Source organism: Erythrolamprus reginae, chromosome 11 (genome assembly GCF_031021105.1).
Source record: "Erythrolamprus reginae isolate rEryReg1 chromosome 11, rEryReg1.hap1, whole genome shotgun sequence".
NCBI lineage: Eukaryota > Metazoa > Chordata > Lepidosauria > Squamata > Dipsadidae > Erythrolamprus > Erythrolamprus reginae.
In genome coordinates, this window is record NC_091960.1 from 19,686,773 (window position 1) to 19,713,814 (window position 27,042).

Genomic DNA, 27,042 nt, shown 5'->3' on the forward strand with positions numbered 1-27,042 from the left:
GTTCAATATTTTTGGTGATTGAAATAAGTTTGGGTGTCTGAGCGCTTCAAGACTGGAGTACCATTTTGGAATTCTGTGGTAATGTTCTTTTTTAGTTTTTAACCACACATTTATTAAGGAGTCCCTAATCATGTGACATCTAAAGTATACTGGCGTTTTCCCTTTTTCGCTCCATAGGAAACTGTGCCATCCTTGGAGGATGTTATGGCCCTCCAAGGCCAAAAGTCTTTGATCTTGGAGCGTTATCCACTCTTTAAGCCATAGAAGGACCGATGCTTCGTAATAGGCTTGGAAGTTTGGTAATCCAAATCCGCCTTGTGTTACTCTATCTTGTAAAGCTTTAAATCTCACCCTTGGTTTTTTCCCCGCCCAGATAAATTTTGAAATGGTTGTATTTATTTTGCTGAAAAATTTTTGGTTTAATTTTATTGGGATCGTCTGGAATAAATATAAAAATTTCGGTAGTATAGACATTTTAATTGTGGCTATCCTCCCTGATAATGAGATATGAATTTTGTTCCACCTTATTAACTGTTGTTCTGTTTTTTTAATGAGGGGTTCGTAATTATCTTTTTGTATTGTACCACATCTATTCGTTAGTGTTATGCCCAGGTATTTAACTTTTTTAACAGTTTGGATTCCTAATAATGTCTCTAATTCATGTTCTTGTTTAGTGTCCATATTTTTGGTTATAATTTTAGTTTTTTGTTTATTGATTTTTAGGCCGGCCACTTCTCCATACCGTTGTATCTCTCTCAGCAGGTGTTCCCCTGTTTCTATTGGATCCTCCAAAATGAATGCTAGGTCATCTGCATAAGCCTGAACTTTAAATTCGTGTTTTTTTGTTCTAAGACCTATAATTTCCATGTTGGATCTTATTTGATTAAGAAGTGTTTCTACTGCCAGGATGTATAGAAGTGGGGATAGAGGACATCCTTGTCTAACACCTTTTGCAATTTGAAAAGATCTTGTTAATTCCCCATTAAATATAATTTGAGCCGATTGCATATTGTATATAGATTGGAACATGTTTATTATTTTTGGGCCGAATTGCATTTTTTTAATTAATTCAAGAATAAACTCCCACCTTAAATTGTCGAAAGCTTTTTGGGCGTCCAAGAATATTAATGCTAATTGTTTTCCGGAGTGTGTCTCATAGTATTCTAGAGTGTTAAGAATTATTCTTGTATTATTCCTTATGTATCTGCCTGGGAGAAACCCATTTTGATCTTCCTTTATTGTTTTGTTTAAAATTGGTTTAAATCTTTCCGCTATTATTGTCATGAATATTTTATAATCAACGTTGAGGAGGGATATGGGCCGATAGTTTTGTATATGTTTTCTTTTTTCCGGGTCTTTCGGGATTAGACTTATCAAGGCTTGTGTCCAGGATATTGGTAGCAAGCCTTTTTCCAATACTTCATTAAATATTATTACTAGGATTTCTAATAAATAGTCTTTTAGTTCTTTGTAGAATTCGGCCGGTATCCCGTCTGTACCTGGGGTTTTACTGTTCTTTTGTTTGGTTATTGCATATTCCACTTCTAGTTTGGTTATTTCTTTGTTTAGTATGATTTCATCTGATTCTGATATCTTTTGTATTTCCGCTTCCTCAAGATATTTATTTAATTGGGATTGGTTTGTTTCTTCCTTTTGGTATAAATGAGCATAATATTCAGTTACTATATTCTTTTTTCCCCCCAGTGTATGTTGTAATTCCCCATTTTTATCTTCTAATGTTTGTATGTATCGTTCTTCTTCTTGCTTTTTTAATTTATAAGCAAGCCATCTGCCTATTTTATTCGCATTTTCAAATTGATATTGATTGGTCTTCCTTAGTTTTGTGACAATTTCATCTTGTATCATTAAATTGATATTGTGCTTTATTACATCTATCTCTTCTCTTATTTTTCCGTTTTGGAGGTCTTTTTGGGCTTCTAATTCTGCGTGTTTTAATTTGGTCTTGAGTTCGTTTAGTTTCCTATCTTTCTGTTTCTTTTTTTTTGCTAAATAAGCTATTGTTATGCCTCTCATAAATGCTTTTGTTGTGTCCCAAATATTCTGAATAGTGGTATCAGTATTCCAATTATCTCTTAAAAATAATTTTAATTCTTGTTTGATATGTTTGATATAATCCTGATCTTGAAATAACAGTTGATTTATGGACCACCGGTGTTGACCTGGGGTCGGTATTTTAATTTTCATCAATATTGGTTGGTGGTCTGCCCAAATATTTGGACCTATTTCAATTTCATAGATTAACTTCCCAAAATTTTGGTCTGCCCAAATCATATCAATTCGTGACCATGACTTTTGCGGTGATGAGTAAAAGGTGTATTCCCGTGCAGATGGGTGCCTTTCTCTCCAGATATCTGCCAGTCTATATTCCCTTGCTATTTCCTGGAATTCTGGTGGTAGTATTTTCCTGTCTTTTAGTTTTTTCTTTGCAGATTTAAAATCTTTTTTGGGATCACTCACTGCATTATAGTCTCCAATAATACAGATGTCCCCTTTTTGTACCTGTGCTAATTGTTCAGCTAGTTTTTGATAGAATTGTTTCTGTTTTGTGTTTGTGGCGTAGATCGCCACTATCGCTATTTCTCTATAACCTATTTTAATTTTTACAATTAGAATTCTGCCATCTTCATCTGAGTAAATTTTTTCCGGTTGGTAAAAGTCCTTAATGTACAAAGCAATCCCTCTCTTTTTTGAGTCTGATAGGGCTGTGAATAATTTACCTAATTTTTTATTTTCTAAAAGTTTACAATCTTGCTTCCTAATATGTACTTCCTGAAGACATGATATATCTGAATTTTGTTTTAATAATTTTGTCATTATCTGTTTTCTTTTTATCGGAGAATTCAATCCGTTGATGTTTACAGAGATCAACTCAAGTATCTTTCGCGTCATTTTCCTCCCTCTTCTCTCCGGTTACCTTCTCTTCCTTTATTGACGTTTAGCCGCCGCTCTCGTTGTTACCCTTTGTTCTTTTTGTTGTCTTTCCTCACCTTGTTCTTCCTCTCCTCCATCCTCCCTCCGTCTCTCCTCCTGCGATAATTCCTCTATGGTCTGGCGAATCTCTGTGTCTTGCTCTAAATTGTTTTGAATAAAATAGTCCGCTTTCTCGAACGAGTCTATTTTAATTTTTTTTCCGTTCCATGTTACTAGAAGACCGTCCGGAATTAGCCATCGGTATGGGATTCCCCTTCTCAGTAGTTTTGCCGTAAGAAAGTGGAATTCTCTTCTTTTCTCCCTTATTCTTTTCGGAATTTGTTTGAGTATTATAATTTCTTTTTCTTGGTACATAATTTTCCCGCTTCTTGTTGATTTGTATATTTCATCCCTGATGGACTTTTTCGTAAATTTTACGTGGACCTCTCTGGGTAATCTATGGTTCTTGGCATAGTTTGTTTGTATTCTATAAATTTCGTCAATGTGGTCCTTGACCTCCTCTAGTTCGATCTGTGTGTTGTCAGTAATCAGCTGGGCTAATTTGTTAAATAAATCTTCGTCTGTATTTTCCGGAATGTTTTGGAAGCGAAGGAAATAAGCTGCTTTTTCCATCTCCAGGATTGCTATTGAATTTCCGAGCTCATTATTGGCCGCAATTAATCTTCTTTCTGATTCAATTCTTCTTTCATCGATTCTTTTGGTGTCTGTTTCAATATTTTTTATCCTCTGTTCATGGTTTGTTATAATTTCTTGTATACCTTCGAGTTGATTTTCCAGGCCTTCCATCTTTCCAGACATCTTTTCAAAGTTTTGTTTTGTTTCCTCGTGGTTTTGCCTAATGGTTTCTTGGGTAACTGTAGCTACCTCTTGGCTGCGGACCATAAACTCTTGAATCAAACTTAGTGAAGCCTGAATTGATTGCAGAGAAGTTTTGTCGGTGGTTGCCATTTCTGTGTTTGGTTTTACAGTTTGCATTGTCGGAGTTCCTGGTGTAGCTTTTTTTTGGTATTTAGAGAAATTAGTTGTCATACTCCCTAACCAGACGAGGATAGTTGACAGATTGTCTAAATTGTCCAAATTATCCCAAAGTAGTGACCTTTCCACGTGTTCAATTGCGTCGTAAAGATAGGGATGTTATTTAAGTCACAGTTCAAAAATAGTCTTGTTTGGGAGGTTGAAATAATTAGGCTCGTTCTAACACAGCTGAATTCTCCAATATTAGTAGAAAGAAGTTAAATACAGAGTGCAAAATTTCTGATTTCTACTTTCTAATTAATTATATCTATGTCTATCACTTAATTGTTCACTTATTGGCAGTTAGTCAATTACAACAGTGTTCAATCAGAATATGAGTAGAATTTAGATAGAAATAAGGTTTAAATACAGTTTAAGATAAATAGTTACTCCTTCATAAAAACTATACTCTAATATTAATGTTAATAGTAATCAAGATTGTGTGAATTGATTTAGTAATAAAAGATAATAAATAGTATAGATATTATAAATATAAATATTATAAATATTATAAATAGTATAGATCTATCTTAAGTTAATTCAAGCTTAGTCTTAAAAAACCTTACAACGTTCTATAAGTACTGTTATAAACACTATATATAATAATTATTAATTAATCCTTCGTAGTATTGTTTAATATCAACTATCAAGTATCAATTAATTTAAGGTTCTTGGTATAACCCCTAAGCCAATAATCAGTTAATCACAATTAATCACAGTTAATCATTTTGGACTGTTAAACCGAGGGAAATCAAGACAGAGACAAGATTTCTTAATCTTAGTTAGAGGAGGAGGAGGGGAGGAGGGGGAGAGATTAAATTAGGGAAAGCACATGGGCATAAGGAAGGGCAAGAAAAAAAAATGTAAAACGAGAGGGAAGATAGGCAAGGATGAATCAGCAAAAAGGAAAAAAAGAAAAAAAAAACGAAAGAAAGAAAGAGTGGGGAAAGAAAACAACACAAAACTAACAGTTACAATGGTCAATATTGATAATAGTAAGAGTGGTAGTAATAATGTTAATAAAATATACTAATGTATTAAGAAAATAGATGACTAATATAAGTAGTTAACATAAGTAACATAAGTGATTATAAATACGACACGTTTCACTCGGCTCCAAATTTGCAGCGTTGGTTTCAATTAGGCGTCAGCAGTTCAGTCAGTAACTTTCAGCGGCGCACGATGTCGACAACGATTTCAATTCTCCCACTAGGCAAACAGAAGAGAGGGACGTCTTCTCTTCTCTCTGTTCTTCTCCTTCTTTCAGACAGCTTGAGTTTTACAACCCCCCACAGACCATACCGAAGCAACAAGCTTTTTGCTTTTAGCTTTTAGCTTTTAGCCCTCCTTCACCCTCTTCCGCCTCTTCTCTGTTGCCTCACAGCCGAGTTTCTTTGATGGTGGCTGATTCTCTGGACTCGCTGGAGGGGAGGAGGGGCAAGTAGCGCAAACGGCGGTTGTCTCAGCTCTCAAACCTCTTGCAACTCACGCAACTCCTCTCGCCGTTCTTGCTTGTCTCTTGCTTGTTTCCTTCGGGGTGATAGATGGCTGTAGAGGAGTCCTCTTAATCCAGCAGCACAGCGTCCCCAACACTCCAAATCTCCCTTCTTGTTAACCGTTCCCGAATCTCACTCCAACTCGTTGCAGCGCTTTCCCACCACGCCACGCCAGCCTTACAGCTCCGGTCCTTCTAGGCTCTCCGTCCCGTTCTCCGCTCCCGAGCCTTCAATATAAGCTCTCCAGCCAGCTGCAACTACTTCCGCCCACCATCAACGACTTACTTTTCCCTCAAACAATAACGCGCTCCACTCTCTTCAATCGCCGCTTCTTGATTATAGGAGGCTATATCATTGTTTTCCACCTCTGAATCTTCCTGGGTAGGTATTATTAATATTGTTGTAGATATATATAAAAAGAATTTTTTTTTTTTTCCCCAAACCGCTGGTGCCGCCGCCGCTCAGTTTTTTTTGCTTCCTGATGACAGTTTAGCAAGCCAGGCCTTCGGGCTGAGGACAAAACCCCAGCTTTTTTCCCCGCCAAAACACGGGAGTTTCCCACCCGCTAGGGGGGGGAGTTGCGGACCCCCCAATAGCTGGATGCTTCCCCTCACTGTAATTCTTCCCACCAAGAAGAATTAACACCATTAATTGGTTTTTTAACGGGAAATCTCGAGTACAAACCAGGAGCTTCTGACTTGCACGTCGCTTCAGCCTGGCTCCACCCCGGAAGATCGGCGCGGCTGTTTTAAAACGTCGTCGCCGGCATGGGGGGCTTGCCAGCACCCCCCGGACCCCCAACCCGGGTTTGGGGGGCTGCTAGGAAGCCCCCCATGCCGGCGGCGACGTTTTAAAACAGCCGCGCCGCCCCCAATCTTCGGCTCCTCGCTAGCGCTGCGGAAGTTAAAAACACCATCTGCACATGCGCAGATGGTGTTTTTACTTCCGCAGCGCTACTTTGCGAAAACCCGCTCGTTGCGGGGGGTCCTGGAACGGAACCCTTGCAACGAGCGGGGGATCACTGTACAACCATGCAAGCTTGAATTTTTAAGAATACACTACCGGAAAGAGAGAAGAGAGAAGAAGGAAGAGAGAGGAGTACTGAGGTTGAGAGGACTGAGCTGCAATTGCTCTTTTGAGGAGTGCAAAAAGAAAGGTGCAATTGCTTTAACTGAACTATTTACCCTTAATCAAATTTTATATATGCTTATGATACAATGGAAAGTGATTCTGGGCAGTGCACAACCTTATTATGCTTCATATTTTTTTCAATAAATCAGATGGTACAAACCTAGCAACATGATCCCTGGAAATTATTATTATTATTATATTATTATTTATTAGATTTGTATGCCGCCCCTCTCCGAAGACCCGGGGTGGCTCACAACAATAATAGAAACAATATAACAGTGAAACAAATCTAATATTAAAAGTAAAACATATATCAAACCCCAGCAATTAAAACCATACAACACATACATACCAAACATAAAATATAAAAGCCTGGGGGGGGTGTGTGTTTTGTTGTTCCATTTGCAGGCAGTTAAAGGATCATTATGTTTTTATATGTGCAAGATAACACAATGCATTCACAAATATGCCCCCTGGAGATTTTCTCCCACTCCCTTTTTCCTCTGAACAATTACTTATAGTTTCAGGACCCCACTCCCTTATAAATATACATGGATCAGAAAAATGCCTGACTTTTAACCTATCCAAAGGGTGGTGGAAGCTTGTAAAAGTTAAACTGTATTAAATCCACCACCATTATTCAACCAAGGTTGGGTGGAAATGAATCCAAAGAGATCAAAGTTTGATTTTATCCAGATGTCCAGCCAGAACACATGTTGGTAAAATGAAGACCCAGATTGTTGGACTAAAATGCTGACTCTGAAAACCCCTTAGAGAGGACTATGAAGTGGTATATAAGCAGTGATGGACCACCATTCCTGGTGCACATGCACAGAAGCCGAATCTCACCTGAGGAAGGATGATTTCTGGCTGAAAATCAATGAAAATCAGGTAAGTTACCACCACCACTCCACCGCCCACCCTGCTCATTTGCCCACTTGCTACCCACCACCTGCTCTGCTGCCTGCTCTGCTGTGAGTGGTGTCTCCACCACGAGCAGTCTGTTTGCCCAAGCGTTCTGCCATCCGCCACCTGCCTTGCCTTTCATTCCGGTGGTTACGCGATGGCTTCTCCCTCACCATGCCAAGGAGATGGCATGTGGCGTGGGGATCATGCCAAGTGATCCCGAGCTCAGGCCGCACAGCCTGCTCTCTGCTTTCCCATGCCACAGGCTTCTCTCATCACCAATGTTCCCTCTAATTTTTTTTCGGTGTGGGCGGAAAAGTATAGTGTCTGAGCGACAGTCCCTTTGGGACTGGGCGGCATAGAGGTATAAATAAATAAATAAATAAATAAATAAATAAACAAACAAACAAATAAGTAAATACATACATACATACATACATACATACATACATACATACATACATACATACATACATAAATAACCCCCTCATATATACAATCCCATGTAACATCCCCTTATAAATACAGTCAATCATCAATCATCCCTCCTGAAATTTATACCACTGTCTCATTTCTGGGTACTTCTCCTGTCTTTCCCCCTTTTCTCTCTCATGTTTCTCATTTCTCTCTCTTCCTCCCTTTTCCCCTCATTCCTTCTCCCTCTCACTTCTCCTCTTTTTCCATCCTTGTCTCTCCCCCCCCCTTATGTGTGTGTATGTAACCATTTCCAAAACCAGTTGTGGGCTGGGGTTTTTTTTTCTTTTATTCTTTTCAAAAACAGGTGTGGGCTGGGGGGGGTTTCTTATTATTTGGATGCTTTTTACCATATGTTTCAAGAATCACCTCTCTCTCTCTCTTGTTTCTCTCTCCTCTCATTCTCTGCCTCAATCATTTTCTCATTTCTCCTTTTTTCTCCCCTTTTTGTTCTCATTTCTCTCGCTCTCCTTTCCTCTCCCTATCTGTCTTGCTTTCTCTCTCTCTTGCTATCTTTTTTTCTCTCTTGCTTTCCTTCTCTCTCTCTCGTTCTCTTATTTTCTTTCTCTCTCTCTCTTGTTCTTTCTCTCTCTTGTTCTTTCTCTCTTGTTCTTTCTCTGTTGCTCTCTCTCTCGTTCTCTCTTATTTTCTCTCTCTCTCTCTCTCTTTCCTTTCTCTCATTCCCTCTTTCTCTCTATCCTTTCTATCTCTCACTCTTTCCTTCTCTCCCTTCCTTTCTCTCTCTTTCCTTTCTCTCATTCCCTTTCTCTCTATCCTTTCTATCTCTCACTTTTTCTTTCTCTCCCTCCCTTTCTGTCTCTTTCCTTTCTCTCATTCTCTCTTTGTCTCCTGGGGCTGACTGTGCCTGCCCTGCACCCCCCCACCACGGAGGGAAAGCATTTGGCATTGGCACCGCCAACCCACCCTCCACGAGCAGCAAAAGCCTAAGCGTCGGAGCCGAAAGGCAAACAGCGCACCCCGCCGCTTAGGCTTTTGCTGCTCCTGGAGGGGGGGATTTTCTCCTCCCCGCCCCCCGGCAGCCAAACGGCGCTGAGGCTTTCGGCATCGGCGCCCATCCCTCCAGAAGCAGCAAAAGCCTAAGCGACTGGGCACGCTGTTTGCCTTCCGGCTCCGTCGTTGAGGCTTTTGCTGCTCATGGAGGGGAAGGCGCCGATGCCGAAAGGCAAACGACGCGCCCCGTCGCTTAGGTTTTTGCTGCTCCTGGAGGGGGGGAGGATTTTCTCCTCCCCGCCCCCCCCGGCAGCCAAACGGCGCTGAGGCTTTCGGCATCAGCGCCCACCCCTCCAGAAGCAGCAAAAGCCTAAGCAGCAGGGCACGCCGTTTGCCTTTTGGCGGAAGAGGAGAGGGAGCGGATCGGGCGGACGGGGGCAGCGCCTTCTACTGCCGGCGCCTCCCCACCCCCGCCCCCCGCGGGCTGGCAGGGGGATGGGGACTGCGCGCCCATGGAAAAGGGCACGCGGGGGGGTATTTTGGGGTGCGCAGGCACGTGGGCGCGCAACCTATGGGGAACAGTGCTCATCACTGCTCCCAAAGGCTACGACTTGCTTGGGGTGCTATCACCGCATATGCTGAGGAATGCCTGCAGCGCGGGAGAGCAGAGAGCAGGCCGGATGGCCAGAGCTCAGGCCTGCTGCTGTTGCTCCTGGCCTCAGCTGCCACTCTAGGCGCCACAGTGAGATTTAGATGCTGCGCATGTGCAGCAGCTGAAATCTTGCACAAACATCCTTCTGGCAGCGAGTTTTTTGCAAAAATCCCCAATTTCTTTGTTTCTGTGCATACTGGAATTGCATTGGTTGCATGTGCGTGGTTGCACATGCTCTCAGATTGCCTTGATGTTTCCCTGACTCCTACCCTGCCTCCACATCTGATTTGGCTGCTGCAGGGGCTAGCAGTCAATGACCACAACGTGAAGAAAAGAGCAAGAAAGAACAAGAATTGGTCAGCAAGGAGAGGGGTGGGGTCAACGGTCGTGGCACCACGGGGCTCCCTCGCTCTCATGAGGGAAGCCCTGAATCCCCACCGCCCGAGGGTCCCAGAACTTTTGAACTGGGCCCAATCCTCCCTGCAGGAGAGGTGATGTAGGGGACGCTACTGGAGGCTTGGTTTGGGGCTGGCATGCCCCACCAGGCGAACCGGCTTTGTCTCATGCCGGCGGCGGTTTCATGGAAGCGGAAATGTCTGGAATTCATGTGGAAGGAGCTGATCGGCTATGGGGTGATTAGCAGAAAGCTTTAAAGATATAGCAAACTGCCCAAAGTTATTGTTCTTTTTTTTTTTTGAAGGATTTCGAAGGAATTTAAAGATTTGGAGCTTGAATTGAGATTTTTTTAAAAATTTATTGAAGTATTTTTTTTTCTGCTTGATGATGTCACTTCCCTTTATAACAACTACCAAGAATGATTAATTGTGATTTTTTACTGCCACCCTCAGGTCAGAGGAGGAGTGTTATGATGCAATTAGTACCAGATGGCTCTTTTTTTTTTTTTTTGAAAGATGAAGCAGTTTGATATCTATGTATACTGCTGAAAAAAGACTGTCCATGGGTTTGTTTTGGAACATGGCTAATTGGAAGAATCGGTTTTTTAATGTAACTGGAAGGAGACATTGGACACAATCTAAAGGACATATTGGACACATCTGGGCAAGTATGGAGCAAGAACATAAAATGGAAATATAAAGGCTGACTGGATTTTCAAAGAAGAAGATTTATACTAAAGGACATAAATGGACTTAATATTTTTTAATTGGACTATTAATTTAAACTAGATTCTAATTGGACTTTAAATGGACTCTACTATATGGAAAGCTTAATGAAATTGCAAGGAAGAATCTGTTGTGATGGAGGAGGGACTAATTTAAGACTATGATTTTTAATTGATTTAATTAATTATAATTGAGTGGCATACGCATTATTGTTTAATTAAGATATTTGAGACATATAAAATTATTCTGGTGGGAAAAATTTTGGAATAATGAAATAATATTATTAAAAGTAAAGGATTTAAATGAGGTTTTTAAACTTTTAAGTGGATTTTTAAAAGGAAATTGACTTTAAATTGATTTTAAATTAGACTTTATTATAAGAGTGTGCAATAAATGTAATGAATTTTTAAAGAATAAATTGTTTTAATGGAGGAGGATCTAATTAAAGATTTAGATTTTAATTGAGCTGAATTGAATGTTTAACTAAGATATCTGAGATTTTAAAAAAATATTTCTTGCTTTTTTCTTTTATTTTCTTTTATTTATTTATTTTAAAAATTTTATTATTAAAACAGGGTACAGAAAAGCAAAAGGGATATATACAATATACATTCTAACATTTACAATTTACTTATATAGTACACGTAGGAGAGGGAGAAAAGAAGAAAGGTAGGGGGTTGGGGAAGAAGGGAAAGAGATATAAGGGGAAGGGGGATAGGAAATTGGAGGGGAGTGGTAAGAAGAGAAGGCCAGCTTTAGAGCTGGGGCTTTCATGCTTTGCGGCCTGTGGTTTGAGCACATAGGTGGTGTAAATTTCCCTAAAGTTTTATCCATATGTTTTTGATGTAATTATTAGTGCCAATACGTATCAGTGGTTTAAGGGTTTGTTTTCTTGGTAATTTAAAATTCGTGTCAATCGATGTTTACAGTTTGTCGTTTCAATTTGATGTTATGATTTGTGATGTAGGTTGCTAGTTTTTCAAGTTGTTTTTGTTGGATACTTTTCTTGATGAATAATTTTTAAGTAATTCCTTTTTTTTAACCAGAGGTACCATTTGTCCCATGCTTTGTAGAAATCTGTCTCATCCGTGTTTTGCAGTTCCATTGTTAGCTTGGACATTTCTGCACATTCCATTATTTTAATCAAAAGTGATAGAACGGTTGGGTTTTTTTCTTGTTTCCAGAGTTGTGCATATAAAATCCTTGCGGCTGTAGTAATATGAATTATAATATATCTGTTTTCTTTACTAAAGTTTTGTCTTATGATTCCTAATAAGAATAGTTCGGTTTTGCATGGATGATCTGGGAAGTAATTTGTTCTAGCATAGTTTTGATTTTATACCAATATTTTTGGGTGGCTTCACATGTCCACCAGATGTGGTAGTATGTACCTGGTTTTTCCCTGCACTTCCAACATAGTGGTGATAGGTTTGGATACATTTTCGCAAGTCTAGCAGGTGGCAAGTGCCATCTGTAGAACATTTTGTAATGATTTTCCTTATATGAAGTTGCCATCGTTAGTTTATAGTTAACAGTCCAAATTTTTTCCCATTCGTTTAAATAAATTGTGTACCCAAAATTTTGTGACCACGCTATTATAGTTCCTTTAACTATTTCTTCTACAGTATCGTGTTGAAGGAGGATATTGTATATGTTTGATATTTGTTTTTTTTGTGGACCAAAAATTATCTTGTCAAGAAGATTGTTTTTTTTGAAAGCCTAATTTGTTCTTATCTTCATTATATTTTGATTTAATTTGTAGGTAGTGTAACCAATCCACTTTAATACCTTTTTCCATGAGCTTTTGTTTAGGGATTAGATCATTATTTTCGTTTAACAGTTGGTCGTATGTTATAATTTTGTCAGGGGTTAATGCATTCGGGTATATAATTGCTTCTGTTGGGGATATCCATTTTGGGATACAGAGGTAATGGTTTTTTTTAATAAAGTGCCAGGTGTTAATTAAGGTTTTTCGAATGTAGTGTGATCTGAAGTATGTTGGTATTTTACCTATGTCTGCCATCAGAAACTTGTGCCACCCGGATTGAAGGTCATAGCCTTCGAGTGTTAATATTCCAGAATTTTTAAGTGTTATCCATTCTTTCAGTAAATTTGCAATTGAGGCATGGTAATATAGTTCCATGTTTGGTAACCCAAATCCACCTCTTGACCTACAAGCTTTTTTCTTTTATTTTAAAGGGCATTATTATAAAAGAGGGTTTAAAGTATATATGAAAATTGATATAGAGGAGATTTTTGAGAAAATTGAAACATTTTGATCTAATTAATTCAATGTGATTAAGAATAGTAATAGCCTAAAATGTATACAGTCTTTTTTTTACTTTTTTTTACCATATGAAGAATTGGAATAATTATTTTTTGGTCCAGAAGTTAAATTGTAAGGCGGTGGCATTGGTTAATCTGTGTATACCGAATTTGCAAAAATGATGTATTGTAAATTAATTTGAAATTAATGGGGTTTTTTGTATACGTGATGGGATAAGAAAAATAAAAAAAATTCACACACACACCCCAAAAAAAGAATTGGTCAGCACTAGGTAAAGAGGAACTGTGCGGCTTTGGGGTTGAAACATGTGATTGGTCTACACAAACTCATTGCTGAACAGTTTGATAAGTGAATCACTGTAGTTGTGAAGTTTGTAACATGGTTGTTAAGTGAATCTGGATTCACCCATTGACTTTGCTTGTCAGAAGTTTGCAAAATAACAGCAACCATCATAAATACATGTCAGTTGCCAATTTTAACACAGGACCAGGGAGATGCTGCAACAGTTATGAATGTGAAAATGGCCATAAAAACAACCCTGAAGGAGGCATAAAGCAGATTATAAATAAAGCTCTCCTCATCCAGGATTTACACCTGGAGGAGGAAGCCAACCTGGTATGTGTGACAGACCAGGCTGGGCCCAGATGGAAGAGTTCAAAATACAATACAGTCACATTCCTCTCTCTTTATCTTTAGCAATTAGATCACACAAACTTTCCTCCATGCCTCCTCCCTTATCTTAAGATTTATGTCTATACAGTGAAGTTCAAAAGCAACAGGAATAGCTGTGAAATAATAAGGAATAAGCTAACTTACTCTGGAGCCAAAACGACCCACGCCCATGATGGATGACAACATTGAAAAACTTCTTCCCCGCTGGCACCCTGACGTGACGAATACATCACTCCAGTCATTAACCCCTTCCTCCCCGTAATATCTTTTTCCTAACACTTGCTCCCTGCGCCTTTGAACTCTTCTGAAGTGAGGGTTTAACCAGCGATTGTCTGTCTCTTCTTCACTGGAGTCTGGACTCATAGCAACATCCTGTGGCTGGCCTCCCATAGCAACATCCTGTTCTGATACCTGTAACCCAGGGCCTGCCACTAATTCATAAACACTATCTGTATCAGAGTCATCAACCTCTTCAATATCCTCCAACTGACCAGGAGTATGTACAACAATGGTCAGACCATTTTCTGCTACAACTTGATTTTAAGGCTCCAATCCTCCCCTACAGGGAGGCAGAACTGATTAGATGGTTTCGCCTCAGATGCCTAATGGACCCAGAGGGCTTTCAGAGGGCGCTTGAGGTTTTGCCGGATTCTCTTGTACACAATTCGGCAGAGTTCCTCGTTGCAGCCTGGAATACTGCAGCAGCAGAGGCTCTTGACTGAATTTCACCATTGCGACCTCTTTGTGGCAACAGACCCCAGAGATCTCCTTGGTTTACTGAGGAACTCCAGAGAATGAAATGCCAGAAGAGAAATCTGGAGAAGCATTGGAGGAAAAGTAAATCTGAATCTGATTGAACACTTTTAAGAGCTTATATTAAGACTTATAAAGTGGCACTCATGGCTGCAAGATGCACGTACCATGTTCCCTTGATTGCATAAGTGGAATCCTGCCCGGCCGTCCTGTTTAGGGTGACTCGCTCCTTCAGGGGTGGGGGTGGTTGATGAACCCTTGCAAGGTAGTGCCAAAACAAGATTTTTGCTCAGGTTCGGACAGATCTTGACTCCAACTGGAATGCAGTGTCGGCTGACAATGAGTCAGTCGAGATGACAGGGGTCCATCCTAGCTCACCTGTGTGGGGTAAGTTTGATCTGGTGACACCTGATGAAGTGGACAAGGCCATTGGAGCTGTGAGTTCCGCCACCTGTATGTTGCACCTATATCCCTCCTGGTCTCGGCCAGCAGGGAGGTGACATGGAGCTGGGTCCAGGAGATTGTCAATGCTTCTTTTTACTCCTAGGTTCCTCCCTTGTGGAGTTCCTCAGGGATCAGTTCTCTCCCCCTTGCTGTTTAATATCTACATGAAACTGCTGGGTGAGATCATCCAGTTGTACATCTCCACTCCGTGCCCACTTGGTAAAGCAATGGAAGTGATATGCCAGTGCTTGGAGGCTGTTAGGGTCTGAATGGGTGCAACAGACTCAAACCTGACCCCAACAAGACAGAGTGGCTTTGGGTTTTGCCTCCCAAAGACAATCCCATATGTCTGTCCATTACCCAGGAGAGGGAATTATTGACCCCTTCAGAGAGGGCCCGCAACTTGGGTGTCCTCCTCGACCCACAGCTTATGTTAGAACACCATCTTTTGGCTGTGGCGAGGGGGGCATTTGCCCAGGTTCGCCTGAGGCACCAGTTGTGGCCCTATCTGGACAGGGAGTCTCTGCTCACAGTCACTCATGCCCTTATCATCTCAAGGTTCGACTACTGCAATGCTCACTACATGGGGCTACCTCTGAAGAGTGTTCAGAAACTTAAAATCGTGCAGAATGCAGCCGTGTGAGTGGTCATGGGTCTTCCCAGATATACCCATGTTTCACCAACACTCCACGGACTGCATTGGTTGCCGATTGGTTTCTGGACACAATCCAAAGTGTTGGTGATGACCTATAAAGCCCTACATGGCATTGGACCAGATTACTTATGGGATCGCCTTCTGCCGCATGAATCCCAGCGACCGCTTAGATCCCATAGAGTTGGCCTTCTCTGGGTCCCATTGGCCAGACAATGTCATCTGGCGGGGCCTAGGGGAAGAGCCTTCTCTTTGGTGGCTCTGGCCCTCTGGAATCAGCTCCCTACAGAGATTTGTGCTGCCCCTCCTCCTCACCTTTTACAAGAGTCTTAAGACTCATTTTTGTCGCCAGGCATGGGGCAATTAAATCAGGAGAGGGAGAGAGAAAGGGAGGGAGGGAAGGAAAAGAGAGAGAAAGAAACCGGGGGAAAGAGAGGAAGAGAGAAAAGTGGGAGACAGGGAAGGAGAGGGAAGGAGAGAGAGAGAGCGATAGGAGGAGGGAAGGAGGGGAGAGAGAGAGAGAAAGAAAGAGGGAAGAAGGGAGAGAGAGAAAGAGAGAAAAGAGAGAGAAAGAAACAGAAAGAAAGAGAGGAAGGAAGAGAGAGAAAGGAGGAAGAGAGGAAGGGAGGAAAGAAGAGAGAAATTAAAGGGAGGAAGAGAGAAAGAAAAAGAGAGATGGAGGGAAGGAGGGAAGGGAAAGAGGGAGAAATAGAGGGAGGGAGGAAGAAGGAAGAGAGAGAGAAAGAGTGAAAAAGTGGAAGGAAGAGAGAAGAAAGGGAGGAAGGAAGAGAGAGAAAGAGAAAAAAGAGGAATGAAGAGAGAAAGAGGGAGAGAGAGAGAAAGAGAGAGGGAGGAACAAAGAGAGGGGGAGAGAAAGAAAATCACAATCTAGTTTGAAACTAGCTTAACTATTTAAATGGCATTTTGATACTTAGCAGAGTTGCCCCATTCCGAGGTCACTGTTAAACTCACCATAGACTAATTTGGAGGGAATAAGCAGTCTACAGCAATAAAACAGTCAGATTACCCTGTACTGTTACTCCTTTTTTTTTACTCTCCTCTTTTTCTTTGTGTCTTTGCATTCATTTGCCACTGTTTTCCATCATCTATCTATTGTTCAAACTTCGATCCCTTCGATTTTTCCTTCACTAACTTTTGGATTTTCCCCCGCTCCTTTTGCTTTCTTTTTCTCTACATTGGAACCCTCGGAATACTTACGATCAGAATATTTAACTTTCAACTTCCTACTTTCTACCCGGAACTCGGACCTCAGATTAATTACATTAACATTCTATACTATCTACAAACTATTATCTATCAAGATCAATTTGGAATACTTCGATCTACACAACACTGACTTTGATTGTCTTTGCCTAAGACACTCTATTTAATATCTTATACAACAACTGAAAAAATACTAAAAAACTATTGGAAACTATTAGGACTCATTTGAAATTGGTATAACATATTTTGAACTGTGCTATGAACTAACCTTTATATACAAATGGAGCATCTGATCATCTTTTTTTTTAAATAAATTTTTATTAATTTTAAAAAGGTAGTTACATACAACAAACATATAACAGTGCACAGTGCATGTGCCCATCACCTCACAACAAAACACTCCCCATCACCCCCACCACCCATACAAGAGGATTCAAAGATTTTGATTTGTTTATCTATAATTCCCTGGCTCTATCTTGCATTAAGTATTACTGAAAGAGTGATCGCAGTTTATTTTCCACATTTGCATCACAGATTCTACTCAACATATATTCTTTCACCTTATTCCATCGTACCATCAGCTTCTCCAATTTGTTCTCGTCAAAATTATTTAATTTTATTTCCATAATTTCGAAGTATATGTGGTCCACCATGTACCAGTACCATTTTTGTAATGTCCATTTCGTGGAATCTTTCCAACCCAATACCACCACCACTTGAGCACTTTCCAATGCCGCAGATTTAATTTCCTTGAATTCACCTAATTTCCTTTGTTTGATTAAAATTGCTATTTCTTTTGTAATTGTCCAGTTGATATTTAACATTTTGTTAATCTCATTCTGTACTTCATTCCAGAATTTCTGAATTTCTGCACACTCCCAGAACATATGCATAAAGATTCCCTTTTCTTGGCACCCATGCCAACAATTACCCTTCTCTCTCCCCTGGAACTGTGCAAGTTGTACTGGTGTATAGTACCATTTATGTAAAATTTTCCTTCTCATCTCTTTAATTCTCGTGTTTGTAATCTTATATATATTTTCTACTATTTCTTTCATTTCACTTTCATCTATTTGTAAGTCATTTTGCCAGCATCTTGTCAAACTTTTGGTTACTTCCTCTTCCACCTGCAATAGCATTCTATATATGTTACCGGCTTGTGCTTTACTCTCATTAATCTTTTCTCTTATTATTTTTTCTAGACAATTTTCTTCTCGTAAAAGAGCTTCTTTATTCTCACTTTTATTTAAATATGTGCTTATTGCATTAATCTGCAGCCATTTCTGTTGACCAATCCACCATTCCAATCTGGCTCTGCTAACTCTTCCATCTTTCTCATATAATTGTTCAATTCTCGTTATCCCTTTGCTATTTAATACTTTAATAATTCTGCTTAAGTTGATATCTTCCGCTGTATTCAATACGTATAACGTTGATAGCTTGGAGTTCCTAGTTCCACATTTCCTCTGCCATTTGGACCATATTTCTAAGCATGCTTTGAGAGGGTCAATTAAATTACTGATTTCTGTTCTGTTCTACTCCAACTTTTAAATAATAATTCTTTATTATTTATATTATTAATTTCCTTTTCTAAATTTACCCATTTCTTTTCCCCCCATAACTGTAATTCCATTAATCTTTCTATTTGAAATGCTTCTCTATATAATACTAGGCACAGGCTCCCCCACCCCCCCTCTTTCTCTTGTGCAAACTGCCAATGTTTTCTTATTCTAGGCTTTTTGTTTCCTTCAATCCAAAAATTTAATTTACTATCCCATTCTCTTAACTTTGCCCCAGGGAAGATACCCGGTAGAACCTGAAATAAATACAGTACATCATTTTTGGTATTATCATCATTTTAAGGGCCCTAATCTTGGCAATTCTTCCCAACTTTTTCCCCTTCCAATTTTTTATCTGCTTTTGAATTTTTTTCCATATTAAATTATAGTTGCCCGTCACTGTTTTTATTGGATTCTTAAACAACCAAATTCCTAAATATTTCATCTTTTTGCAACCTAATTTCAGTCCTGATATTTTTTGTATCTCAATCTGCTCTTTGGGGCCGGTGTTTAAACAGATTATCTCAGATTTCTCTATATTGACCATAAGCCCCGATTGATCATCTGAATACATGATTGTACATGATATTCTGACTTATTGATTTATGAATTTATTGAACTAAATTCCTGACTTATATATATTGCTAATTAAAATTATAATCAAATAGAAATTGTAGAAATTAAATATTTGAATAATTAAGTAATTAAGTGTTCCGTCTGGGTCACTCCGGAAGCTAAGACCAACCCAAAAAGATAAGCCAGACACACCAGTAAAAGGCAAAGGCAGTTTATAGAATTCAAAGAAAACACAGGTAACAGAAAATGTCCTTACAAACAGGAAAATGCTGGAACTTCAAAGATATACAGGATTCTTGCTGCCAAGTCGAACCTGTAGATAGCAAACATACGCCTCCCATGAGTCTTCCAGACTGCTAGGCCATTTGATTGGGGGGAGGCGGAACAACGGGCTTTTGATGCCCTGAAAGTAGCGTTCATGGCTGAACCGCTCCTGCGCCATCCTGATCCCGCTCAGCCGTTTGTAATGGAAACAGACGCATTGGACGTAGCGCAGTGCTACTCCAAGCCCATCCTCCCAGTGACATTCTGTTTCCGTGTGCCTACTTCTCCCGCAAATTGTCACCCTCGGAGAGAAATTATACAATTTGGGAGAAGGAACTCTTAGTGGTTAAGGCCGCCTTTGAGCATTGGTGGCATTACCTGGAGGGGGCCCGTCACCAGATTGAAGTACGGACGGACCACCGGAACCTCCAGTATCTTCAGATGGCTCAGAAATTGAACCAGAGACAGATCCGCTGGCCCTTCTTTTTCGCGCGGTTCAATTTCCGCATCAGGTACACTCCCAGCGCCCAGAACCCTCGAGCGGACGCGTTGTCTCGCAAGCCGGAGTACACTCACCTGAAGGAGCCGGCTCCTCTGCAGACGGTCCTTCCCCCTGCAGCTTTGGCTGCGACCCAGGACCCAGTGGACTTGCGTCGCTGTTTACGGGAGGCGCAGCGGGGGGATGGGTTCGTAGCGCAGAGGGTGCGGGAGTTAACACCCAATTCCCCATGGACGTTCCAAGACAGTCTGCTCTGGTAACGGGGGCAGCTGTATGTTCCCGCAGGCCCAGTGAGGGGCCTGATTATGGCCCAGTGTCATGACTGTCCAGTGGCGGGGCATTTTGGCCTTTTCAAAACATTAGAGTTGGTCACTCAGACATTCTGGTGGCCACACATCCGGTGTCGTACGACCAAGGGGGTGACTGGAGCCCCACCAGGACTACTGCAACCCTTGCCCATGCCCGAGAGACTCTGGGGTGCCGTGTCCATTGACTTCGTGACCCATTTGCCTTCCACTGCTCGCTTCACGGCAGTCATGGTGGTGATGGATATGCTCACCAAGATGGTTCATTTTATCACTTGCACTAGGGTGCCCACTGCCCAAGTCACGGCCCAAATGTTTATCAGCCATGTTTTCAGGTTGCATGGGCTCCCGGATCGGGTGGTCTCTGACAGGGGAACCCAATTCACAGCCCGTTTCTGGCGAGAATTGATGTTGGCCCTGAATGTGTCCGTGTGCCTCGCATCGACGCAGCACCTCCAGACCGATGGAGGCACAGAAAAGGTCATAGGGATACTGGAGCAATACCTGCGGTGTGTAGTGGTGGATCGCCAGTCTGATTGGTCCCGGTTCCTCCCTGTAGCGGAGTTTGCTTTTAACAAGTCCCGCCACTCCTCGACCCGACTCACGCCCTTTTTTGCAAATTATGGCTTCCATCCTTGCTTCTTTCCCTTGACCCTCTTAGATTCCCCGGTGCCTGCTGCAGAGGACTTCCTCTCGGAGCTGCAGGCAGTCCACGAGATGGTGAAAAGGTACCTCAATAAGGCCAAGGAGGACTATAAGAGGGTGGCTGACTGCTCCAGACAGGATGTGCCCCCCTTGGTGGTGGGGGATCAAGTGTGGCTGTCCACGAAATACATAGCTGCCGAATTACCTAGGCACAAGTTAGATCCCCGGTTCCTGGGCCCTTTTCCCGTCGAAAAGGTTATCAACCCGGTGGCCTACCGGCTCACCTTGCCGGCCAACTTGCGGGTCCACCCTGTGTTTCACCGTTCCCTGTTAGTCCCTGTCCCTCCCGATTGTCCGCTCCGTCCCAACGTTCCTGTGTTTCCTGCCCCGTGTGTTCGTGACCACCTCCCTGATGTCATGGTGCATGCCATTCTGGATTCCCAAGGTGCAATGGGTGGAGGGGGACCCTGATGATTGCTCCTGGGTGGAAGCAGCGTTTCTGGACGCTCCCGAGCTCATTCGGGACTATCACGCCCAATTTCCCCAGAAACCACGTCCTCTCCACTGGCTGGTGGGGAGGGGCCTTCCGAGGGGGATGGTGTTGTGATTCAGCCTGAGGCTGCTCAGGGACCAGCCGCGTCTCTGCTGGCTCCATGCCCGGAGGAGCAGGACAGCGAAGAGGAGGGGGCTGAGCAGTCAGACGGGGGAGAGGAAAGTCAGGAATGGGACGAAGGAGAACAGCATGAGAGCCCCGGGGGGGGCCTCTCCCCAGCCAGTAGCTTGGAATCATTAGGCGATGATGCACAAGCTGTCATTGACATGCGACAGAGATGGTCAGAGCAAAGAAAGCAGCAGTTAAAGAAATATTATCACCATTGAATGAGAAACAGCTGGGCTGGGGTGTGGTCCTCATCAGCAGGGTTTAAAAGGCAGGCAAGCCCTTGAAGCCATGTGGAGTGTTATCAATTGGAGTTGCGGTGACCTGCTTTGATTCTCGGCGTCTCTGATCTTGGCTTGTGGCCTAGCAGTCTGGAAGACTCATGGGAGGCGTATGTTTGCTATCTACAGGTTCGTCTTGGCAGCAAGACTCCTGTATATCTTTGAAGTTCCAGCGTTTTCCTGTTTGTAAGGACATTTTCTGTTACCTGTGTTTTCTTTGAATTCTATAAACTGCCTTTGCCTTTTACCGGTGTGTCTGGCTTATCTTTTTGGGTTGGTTTTAGCTTCCGGAGTGACCCAGACAGAACAGTATAACACTCCACCAACCACCAGACACACCTGGTTCACAGTTTGGGGGTGGGTTGTTTGTTTTTTCTTCCTGCTACCTGCTGCTTGTTCCTTGTTTGGCATTTTTGCTTTTTGGGTTCCTGTTTTTGCCTTACACCATGGCAGTTTCTGCAGCTGACATGCAGGCTGTGTTTGATGAGTTGCGCAGGGACATTGTGCAGTTGACCCAGACGGTCCTGGTGTTACAACGCCAGGTGGAGGATTTGTCCCACCAGCCGGCCCCACCCCAGGCAGCACCCGTGGTACCTCCTCCAGCATCTTTGCTGAGGTGGAAATGTTTCGTGGTGATGCCAGAAAAGTTCTGGGGGGACCGGTGGCTGTTTTCTGCATTCCTGAGCCAAGTGCAGCTGTTTATAAATGTCCAGATGGTGCACTTTCCTGGAGATGACCACAAGGTGGCATTTCTTTGTAGCTTTTTGGCTGGCCCTGCAGCGTCATGGGTGGCACCTTACCTGGCTAGAGATGACCCTGTACTTCAGAACTTTACTGCTTTCTGTGACCAGCTGCGTCATCAATTCGTGGACCCGTTGCAAGAGCAGACGGCCATGGAATGTGGCTGCCCTGCTTGAGGCCTTTCAGGATGGATTATCGGACACTATGTTGGATGAGATGGTGCATGAGGTGCTGCCCAGCACTCTGGACGCTTTGGAGCGGCATTGCCTGGCAATCGAGGCCAGGCTGTTGGCCAGGGAAGTCCGTCGAGTGGGACAGTCCAACCCCCATGCTTCAGGCGTCCTGCCGACACCTGTTCCACAGCGGGGGTTGTCAACCGTAGGAACCCCGACTCCGGCCCCTGTGCCCTGACGTTTTCAACCAGCGCCGGGGAGCCGATGGACGTGAGTTACGCCTGACCCTGCCAGACCCCGGAGGAATGGGGGCGTCGGCGGGCGTCCGGGTTGTGTTTCTATTTCGGGGCCCCAGGACATTTTGCTGTGCCATTCCAGTACCCTCCAGCTTTCCTGTACTTCCAGTGGCTTCCCCCGTTCAGTTCCAGGAGACAACCCCTTGTGCCACTGTCCCTGTCATGGACTCTGATGGCGGGTCCTTCGTCTGGCCGTCCTCAGTCGCCGGAGTGGTCGGGAAACGAGGGGGGCCCGGCTTGGTGGCAACACTAGGTTGGGCGGGGATCCCACTTTCTCCCAACTCCGCGGCTACAGACTCCGGACCGTTTCGACACCTGACGCTCTCTGTGACCCTGCATATTGCCCAACGGACTTGGACCTATCCTGTGTTGGCCCTCGTGAATTCGGGGGCAACGACGAACTTCCTGGACGAAGCCTTTGCCCAACGTCATTCATTGCCCCTTTGTCCTGTCATCCCGCCGTTAACTGTTGAGACCATTGATGGGCGGGTGTTGCTGGCTGGTCCCATCCGTTTCCAGACCCTGCCAGTGCAGATGTGCATCGGAACTCATGAGGAGGCCCTGCAGTTCTATGTCATCAAGGGGCTTCATTTTCCCCTCGTGCTGGGGTTGTCGTGGCTGCGCGTGCATGACCCGCATTTGGTGTGGTCCCAGAACCTTGTAACTTTCTCCAGTTTGCAGTGTGTGGACCACCACCGACATGTGCGCAGCCCACGGCCCAGTAGTTCCTGTGATCCAGTTACCCCGTTGCCTCGCGGAGTTCGCCGATGTTTTCAACGAGAAGGAGGCGGATCGGCTACCACCGCATAGGTCATACGACTGTGCCATAGACCTGATCCCTGATGCCAAGCTCCTGGCTGGCAGTTTGTACTCCATGTCAGAGCCGGAGCTTGTGGCTCTCAAGGAGTTTATTGAGAAGAATTTGGCCAAGGGATTTATTCGGCCATCCAAGTCCCCTTTGTCTGCCCCTGTTTTGTTCATAAAGAAGAAAACGGGCAATCTTTGCCTATGCTGTGACTATCGGCGCCTTAACGCCATCACGGTGCATAATAGGTACCCCTTGCCCTTGATCCCTGAACTCATGGACCAGTTGCGGACGGCAACGGTGTTCACCAAAATTGATTTGCACAGTGCGTACAATTTGGTCCGGATGCGGGCCGGGGATGAGTGGAAGACAGCGTTCGGCACTCGTTACAGCCACTTTGAGTACACCAGGATGCCCTTTGGCCTCACCAACGCCCCGGCCATATTTCAACATCTGATGAACGATGTGTTCCGGGACATGTTGGACCCTTTTGTTGTGATTTATCAGGATGACATTTTGGTATATTCCCCGAACCATGCCATGCACTTGGGCCATTTGCGCCGGGTCCTGCTCCGGTTACGAGAGCAGCATTTGTATGCCAAGCTGGAGAAGTGCCAATTCTTCCAGACTACCGTCGAATTCCTCGGGCACATTTTATCTCCAGGTGGCATTTCCATGGACCTGGGCAAAGTGGCCGCACTTCAGTCTTGGCAACCTCCACGCCAGGTGAAAGACGTACAACGTCTCTTGGGGTTTGCGAACTACTATCGAACTTTTATTCCGGGGTATGCCACGTTAACCACACCCTTGACTTGGTTGTTACAGAAACAAGTCCCGTTTGATTGGTAAATTACATTAAGTAATTTATGTGATATTGTGATAAATTAAGTAATTTATGTGATATTGTGATATTCTATCAACAAACATTGACCTACCTTAGATAAAATATAGACATTGCTACTTTCAATTAAGTTAAAGATAGAGATAATAGACATTAACTATTTAAATATCTAAACATTTTGAAATAATAGATAATTTATTGAACTAAATTTTTGACTTATATATATTACTAATTTGATTTATAATCAAATAGAAACTATAGAAATTAAATAGTGAATAATTAAATAATTTATGTGATATTGTATCAACAAATATTGACCTACCTTAGATAAAATATAGATACAGTGATCCCTCAATTATCGCGAGGGTTCCGTTCCAAGACCCCTCGCGATAATCGATTTTTCGCGATATAGCGGTGCGGAAGTAAAAACACCATCTGCGCATGCGCGCCCTTTTTTCCATGGCCGCGCATGCGCAGATGGTGGAGCGACGACAGTTCGGAGGCTGGCAATGGTTGTTTTTCATGCCGGCCACCCCCCCCAGTGCCTCCGGGCTCCTCGCCGCTATCCCCCGCCCGCCCGATTCGCCCCTCTCACCGGCTTTCTTGGGGCACGAGTCCTCCTTCAGCAGCACTTGTGGCAACGGCTTCTCGGCTTTTTCCTTCCTTCCCTCCTTCCTTCCCTCCTTCCCTCCCTCCCTCCCTCCTTCCTTCCTTTCGTAAAAAGCACTTAAACAATGACAGAATAAAAAACCCCAGCCCTCACCTGTGTTTGAATTTCATTCACTCAGTCATTCATTCATTCTTCTGTATGCCACTCAGTCCCAACACTTTCAACCCACAAATTACCATTTCCCATCCCCTTAATGTACTGTACTGTACCTCTACCTGTACCTGTACTGTACACATTGAATAACACACTTAGTCATCCTGATAGAAACAATAACGATATTTATTTACATTTTTACATTTTTTGGGGGGGGTTAGCATAACTAGGATAAATCGGGATCTTCTTCTATCACCATGTCTACAATGGACGCTGCAGGTGATGGTGTGACAGACCTCGTGGTTTTTGTGACAAACATAGTTATGGGCAGTTGTTGGCGCATTTTCTTTTTCTTGGCTAACATGGCTCTGTATGGTGCAAAGGTGTTGTCAAGGGAGGCCTTAAATTGTATAGAGCGAGTCATGTTGGGATCCTAAAGTTCCACCATGCGTTGTACATTTGCAGCAGCTCTGTTCAGTTCTGCAAGCCGCTCAAGCGTTAGGCCAACATCTTCTTCTTCCTCAGCTTCTTCACTCGCTGACCTGGTCTGCTCCTCCAGATCTCTGTCTGTCAGCGGTAGGCCATGCTCATCAAGCAAACCATTGACTTCCTCTGGTGTCATGTCAACGAAGCCTTCTCCACCCAGTGCCTGTGCCAGCTTCACAGAGTTCTGGACTGCAGCATCTTGAATTTCTTCGGGAGCAAATCCCCTGTAATCATGCACCACTTCTGGCCACAATTTCCTCCAGCAGGCATTCATTGTCTGTGACTTCATATCCATTAAGGCATTCTGAATGTTCTTCAGACAAGATGCAATTGTGTACTGACGCCAGTAGCCCTTCAATGTGAAGTTTTCATCAGCATCCATTGCTTCCACGATGCTTCCAAGAGAATTGCGCGTGTACAGTGCCTTAAATGCGCGGATAACACCTTGATCCATCGGCTGGATAAGCGATGTGGTGTTTGGTGGCAAGAATTCGACTTGCACCCCATCATGTTCATGTGCCAGGTCATCATGGCCTCCAGCATTGTCCATTAGGAGAAGCACTTTGAAATTGAGTCCTTTGGCAGCCAAATAATCCTTCACCTGTGGGATGAAGCACTGATGAAACCAGTCCCGCGTGAGGGGTTTTGTAATCCATGCTTTAGGATTATGCATCCAGTACACTGGCAATGCATTCTTATTTCTGTTCTTGAGGGCTCTTGGATTTCGTGACTTATAAATTAGCCCTGGCTTCATCAAAAAGCCTGCTGCATTCCCACACATGATCAAAGTCACTCGATCTTTCATGGGCTTAAAGCCAGGGGCTTTGGCTTCATCTTGCATCAAGAAAGTCCGTGAGGGCATCGTCTTCCAGAACAGGCCTGTTTCGTCCATGTTGAACACCTGTTCTGGAAGGTAGCCCCCTTCTGCAATTAGGTCTTTAAACGTGCGCTGGACAAAGTTTTCGGCTGCACCTGTATCTACTGAGGCAGCTTCTCCATGCAATGACACACTCTTCAGGCCATAACACCATTGAAATTTCTCGAACCACCCTTTGCTTGCTGTGAATATGGCTGGGGCTGAAGAAGCAGAAGATGTTGATGGCTGGGGGTCTTCAGAGAAACCAGCACCTTCATCTACAGAGAATGACAGGAAAGGGAGAGAGAAGTGACTTGAATGAAAGTATACAGTCCTTCCTTCCCTCCTTCCCTCCCTCCTACCTTCCTTCCTTCCCTCCCTCCTTCCATCCCTCCCTCCCTCCTTCCTTCCATCCCTCCCTTCTTCCATCCCTCCTTCCTTCCTTTCCTCCTTCCTTCCATCCCTCCCTCCCTCCTTCCTTCCATCCCTCCTTCCATCCCTCCTTCCCTCCCTCCTTCCTTCCCTCCCTCCCTCCTTCCATCCCTCCATCCCTCCTTCCTTCCTT

At 43.3% G+C, this 27,042-nt stretch overlaps 1 protein-coding gene across 1 annotated transcript in view; it reads right to left on the reverse strand.

The window, feature by feature from the left end:
- LOC139174261 (tubulointerstitial nephritis antigen-like) overlaps window positions 1-27,042 on the reverse strand; it is a 199,327-nt gene that overhangs the window by 150,412 nt on the left and 21,873 nt on the right. The gene's annotated exons all lie outside the window — the stretch shown is intronic.